This window comes from Enhydra lutris, unplaced genomic scaffold (genome assembly GCF_002288905.1).
Source record: "Enhydra lutris kenyoni isolate GAN:26980312 unplaced genomic scaffold, ASM228890v2 scaffoldscaffold64, whole genome shotgun sequence".
In the NCBI taxonomy this organism is placed as follows: Eukaryota; Metazoa; Chordata; class Mammalia; order Carnivora; family Mustelidae; genus Enhydra; species Enhydra lutris.
Window position 1 is genome coordinate 9,792,930 of NW_019154148.1, and position 6,274 is coordinate 9,799,203.

Sequence of the window (6,274 nt, forward strand, 5' to 3'; positions counted from 1 at the left end):
ATTTAAACTTGAAAACAATCTACATTCTGCTGGTTAGAAAGCCATCTTCTGATGTATCTGTTACATCCATCTAGTCCAGTGTGTCATTCAAAGCCACTGTTGCCTTTTTCATTTCCTGATTTTCTGTTTGGATGATCTAGCCATTGATGTCAGTGGGGTGTTCAAATCCCCTAGTATCGTATTCCGTATGATTTTTCCCTACATGTGTGTTGATACTTGGGTTACATATCTGGGTGCTCCCACGTTGGGTGCACACAAATCGTCTGTGATTATTATATCTTCTTGTTGGACTCTCTTTTTTTACGATTATGTCTTTGTCTTTTCCAACAGTATTAGTTTTAAAGACTATTTTGCCTGATATAAGTATTGCTGCTCTGGTATTACTTCCATTTGCATGTTTCTGCATGAGTTTGCTTTCAATCTTCATGAATCTTTTGGTCTGAACGGAGTCTCTTGTAGGCAGCTTATACATGGGTCTCGCTTTTTTATGCTCTCGCTCATATATGTCTTTTGTTTGGAACATGTGGTTGTTTTACAACCCAATTGTTGATTGATAAATATGCTTGGTTTTTTTACTGTCATTTTTGATAAGTATGCTTCTTTTTTTAGTTCTTCTCTGTTCCTTTTTCTTTGGCTCTCTTCTTATAGTTTGACGGCATTTTTTAGTGATATACTTAGATTCCTTTCTCTTTATTTTTTGCATATTGATTACAGGGTTTGGATTTGTGGTTACCATTAGGTTTGCATGTAAATGTTGTGCACATAGCAGCCTTTATTAAGTTGATGGTCACTTAAGTTTGAACCCATTCTTTATGCCTCCTACCCCAATGCTTTATATATGTGGAGTTAGCCTTTACATCCTTTTAGCTATGAATCTCTTGACTGATTTTTATAGATATAATTGATTTTACTGCCTTTCTGCTTTAACTTCGAGATTGGTCTTGAAACCAATTAGCCTAATACATTTGTTGTGTTTGTATTTGCCTGTGAAATTTCTTCCTTCCTTATTTTTCTTAGTCCTGATTATGGCCTTTTCTTTCCACTCAGATTTCCCTTTAACATTTCTTATTATACTGATTTTGTGGTGATGAACTCCTCCAAGTGTATTTTCTCTGGGAAACCCTTTATCTCTCCTTCTCTTCCATTGTTTATCATTATTTTTATTATGTTCTGTTAGTCACCATACAGTATGTCATTAGTTTTTGATGCACTGTTCCAAGATTCATTGTTTATGTATAACACCCAGTGCTCCATGCAATACATGCCCTCCTTAATACCCACCACCAGGCTCGACCATCCCACCTCCAACCTCCTCCCCTCTAAAACCCTCAGTTTGTTTCTCAGAGTACACAGTCTCTCTTAGTTCATCATGCCCTCTAATTTCCCCCCTTCATTTTCCCTCCCTTCTCCTAATGTCCTTTGTGTTATTCCTTATGCTCCACAAGTAAGTGAAACCATATGATAACTGACTCTCTCTGCTTGACTTGTTTCACTCAGCATAATCTCCTCCAGTCCCATCCATGTTGATACAAAAGTTGGGTATTCATCCTTTCTGATGGCTGAGTAATATTCCATTGTATATATGGACACATCTTCTTTATCCATTTGTCTGTTGAAGGGCATCTTGGCTCTTTCCACAGTTTGGCAATTGTGGCCATTGCTGCTATGAACACTGGGGTGCATGTGCCCCTTCTTTTCACTATATCTGTATCTCTGAGGTAAATACCCAGCAGTGCAATTGCCTGGTCATAAGGTAGCTCTATTTTGAATTTTTTGAGGAACCTTCACACTGTTTTCCAAAGAGGCTGCACCAACTTGCATCCCCACCTACATTGTAAGAGAGTTCCCCTTTCTCCACATCCTATGCAACATTTGCTTTCTTGCCTTGTGAATTTTGTCCATTCTAACTGATGTAAGATGGTATCTCAGTGTGGTTTTGATTTGAATTTCACTGATGGCTAATGTGGATGAACATTTTTTTCATGTGTCTCCTAGCCATTTGTATGTCTTCATTGCAGAAGTGTCTGTTCATGTCTTCTGCCCATTTTTTGACTTGATCATCTGTTTTTTGGGTGTGGAGCTTGAGAAGTTCTTTATACATGCTGGATATCAGCCTTTTGTTGTATCATTTGTGAATATCTTCTCTCATTCTGTGGGTGGCCTCTTTGTTTTGTTGACTGTTTCCTTTGCTGTGCAGAAGCTTTTGATCTTGATGAAGTCCCAAAAGTTCATTTAAAATAATTTTTTGTCCCCTTTCCTCTCTCTTCTCCCTCTGGGATCCCTCAATGGGAATCTTATTATACTTGGTTATGTCACCGAGTTTCCTTAATCAATTAATTCCCATTTCTTACTACTCTCTTTTTTTTTTCTCTTCTTCCTGGTTCCTTTTTATTACTCTGTCTTCTGTGTCATTGATCTGTTCTACTATTAGTTCTACTCTATTGTTTCTTCACTCTAGTGAATTTTTAATAAAAGTTATTGAGTTCTTCATGTCTTATTGGTTTTTATTTCATATTTTCTCTTTTTGTCTTGTCACTGAGTGAGATCCTCTACTCTTTATTTTTTTTTTTAATTCTTTGTTTCTTTGACAGAGAGAGAGGGAGCGCAAGCAGGGGGAGGGGCGAAGGGAGAGAGAGAAGCAGACTCCCCTCCAAGTGGAGAACCTGATGCAGGGCTAGATCCCAAGACCCTGAGATCATGACCTAAGCCAAAGTCAGACCCTTAACTGACTGAGCAACCCGCGAGCCCCTCTACTCTTTCTTTCTATCTTGTCACTGTGTGAGATCTTCTACTCTTCTCAATGTCAGGATTATATTTATGATCATTACCTTGAATTATCTATCAAGTGTATTTCTTAACTCCATTTCAGTTAGCTCCATTACTGTTATTTTATCCTGTCTTTCATTTGGTATATATTCTCCTTCTCCTTATTTTGTCTAACTCTCTGTGTATGATTCTATGCAGTAGGAAAGTCAGCTAGGTCTCCCGACCTTATAAGCAGTGTCTTTATGAAGAAGAGGTCCTATAGTGCACCATAGTGCAATGTCTCCTGCTCACCAGAAACAGGTGCATCTGTAGTGTGTCATGTGTGTTGTGTGTGTCCTACTTGACATGATTAAAATGGATTTGCTTTCATTCCAGCTGACTGCTCTGGCCCCATTTGCTTTCTCTGTAGTACCTATTCTCTTAAGGGGGCCTTTGGAGGCTCCCTGGGTTTGTATTTGAGTCAGAGCAGATGCCTGCTCACAGTCCACTTGGCAGGACTATTGTCACACCAAACAGCAGAATACTCTCCTTAGGTTGTCCCTGAGGCTTTAGTTGTGGGTAGTCTGCAGTCAGACCAGATGTCTGCCCACAGTATGCCTTAGGGTTGTAGTGACCCCCCAATACAAGGCTTCCCCTTGTGTAGCCTCCAATGAGGTTTTTCTTAGTGGGCTGGACTGGAAGGCAGAACAGACATCTGTCCCTTGCCCACTGCTACGACTGTTATTGAACTCATATGTGTGGTTATCTCCCCTTTTCCATGGACTAAAAGTCACTCTGGAGTGGAGCAGGACACAGCTGGAGCTGCTTGCAGAATGAGGGAAATCAGGAACTGCTTTAGAGGGACTTCTGCTAGGTGGGGCAGACTGATTGAAACAAGTCCACTGGAATACATGGAGGTGGGGTTCACAGTGTTAAGGTAGGTGTTGGTCCCTGACCCCTACCAGGGTTCCATGAAGGATGAGTCCTCTCTGGAGATGCTTTGGAGGGACTCCTGCACAAATGAGACATCTTGGATAGGGCGGGTACACTCCAGAATGTAGGAGTGGTTCACGTAATGTTAGCAAGCTCTGTGGAAAGGGCTCATGCTGGTTCTTCAGGTGTTCTGGTAACTAGGTGACGGTGGGGAGAAAAGTGGCACTCAGCAGCTCCTTTGTTCTTGGAGAAGTCTCCTAAAGATGCTTGCCCCTCCAGTGCACATTCTGAGATTAGTAAATAAATCTCCTTCCTGTACACCCCAGGGGACTTTTGAGACCTCTGCATCTAACTGTATCTCAACAGTGTTGTTTGTTTATGCTGTTTCTTGAAGATCTGGGGCCAGTTTCCTATGACCTTTGGCTCACCCAGAGCTGAGTCTGATGACTTTTCAAGTACCTGGTGTTAAGCACCACTGATTATAAAAACTCCTACACTTAAGCCCCTTTGGCTTCAAAGCAAATGTTATGGGTACTCATCTTCCCCCTGCCAGGCCCCCATGTCTGGGGTGCCTGATGTGGGCTCTGTTCCTCTTCCTTCTCTGTGTTTGTGGTGTCCTTCCAACACTGGGAGTTTTGTTCTTGACTGCATCTCTGCCCTTCCTTCTATTTTGCATGTGGCCTCCTCTCTAGGATTAACTATGGAGAGTCTGTTGAAGCCATGTGGGGAGGGGAAACTCCAGGGAGCCCACACAAGGGAAAACAAGTCGCCATAACACGGGGCCTCAAAAACCAGATGGACTGAATTCCAAAAGTTTGTACAACCAGCAGGACTTGGAGCCTGCAGCTTTAAAACTCAGCTGGCTCATCACTGGGTAAGCCTGGAGGGCCAGTGAAAGATGGGTCCCCACCTTTAAAGAGACAACAGCCATCAGAGAGGCAACACAGAATGCATAGTTTGTACAATGTCTGGCGTAAACAGGAGGGAGATGTCTTTGTCAGGATTTGAGAAACTGGGTGGACTGCTCCAGGAACAAAGGGGCTGACAAGTGCCATTTTTTCCCCTGCCCCTCAGCATAGGCACAGAGCCACCTATTAGAGGAGGTGCTGCACAGACACTTGCTCCCTCACCTGCTGCCAGTGTGCACCACCAGGCCTAGTGCAAGTACTGCTAGTGCCACATGCACCCCACCTAGACACTACACACCTGTGGTGTGCACCTGGCCACTGCTGCTGCCAAACACCGAGTCCCTGGCCAGTGCCACTAAAGCAACTGTGCTCCCACCAACCATTGGCCTTGGGGGAACTGGCCTAGGAGTGGCAGCTCTGTGCAAATATAGATATGCCACATGTGTCCTGTCTAGTTGCTATACACCCCAAGAGGCTACCTCACTCCATCCCCAGCCTCTGCATGCTCAGCCATGGCTGCCTGCTCATTGCCACCACTGGACCCCACCAGGGCCCCGCCACTGCAGCTAATGCATGCCAAGCCCCTAGCTTCCTGCTGTACTCAGGAGACAGGTTAAGTATGTGATGGGGATTAAGAAGTGCACTTGTCGCAAGGAGCTCTAGATAGTCTGTGGAATGCTTGAATCACTATATTGTATACTGGAAAGTAAAATAACATGATAGCTAATATTACTGTTTCCAAATTTATAAATCAACATGAAGTCAGCTGCTTGAAGTGACCAATAAATCTGATAAGCTTCTAGTCAGACTGAGCAAAACAAAGAGACAAGATGAAATTATCAATAGAATAAATGAAATGTGGGACATCTATCCTGTTCCCATGGACATTAAAGGATAATAAGGAATACTAAGAGCTCTATGTTCACAAATTCAACAACTTTCACAAAATGTACTAATTCTTTGAGAGGCACAAACTACCAAAGGAGACAGTCCAACCAATCCTTACTATTAACTAAAATGTTTCCCAAAAAGAAGAGAGAAGGAAGGAAGGATAGAAAGAAGGAAGGAATGAAAGAAGGAGGGAGGGCAGAAGGAAGGAAAAATTCAAGGTCTATATTTTTACTAGTAAATTCTACCAAACATTTAAAGAAAAAATAGTACTAATTCTATAAAGGTCTTCCAGAAGAGGAAGGCACACCTTCCGACTCATTTCATGAAGCCAGTACACCTCAGTACCAAACCAAGAAAATAAAACACAATTACAAGCAATTAGAAGACTACGGAAGCAAACTTCATGGATATAAGCACGGCAGTATTCATAAATGTTGGCAATGCAGTCACAGCAATATGTGACAAGGCTGATATGTCACAACCAAGTGAGATTCTCTCCAGAAATCAAAGCTCTGTGAACAGTAGGAAAAAAAAATCAATCACTCTAACACACAGGACTAGCAGATGCAATAAGAAATAACCAGTAAGGCGGAGGAGTCAAGATGGCGGAGAAGTAGCAGCTGAGACTACTTCAGGTAGCGGGAGATCAGCTAGATAGCTTATCTAAAGATTGCAAACACCTACAAATCCAACGGGAGATCGAAGAGAAGAAGAACAGCAACTCTAGAAACAGAAAATCAACCACTTTCGGAAAGGTAGGACGGGCGGAGAAGTGAATCTAAAGCGACGGGAAGATA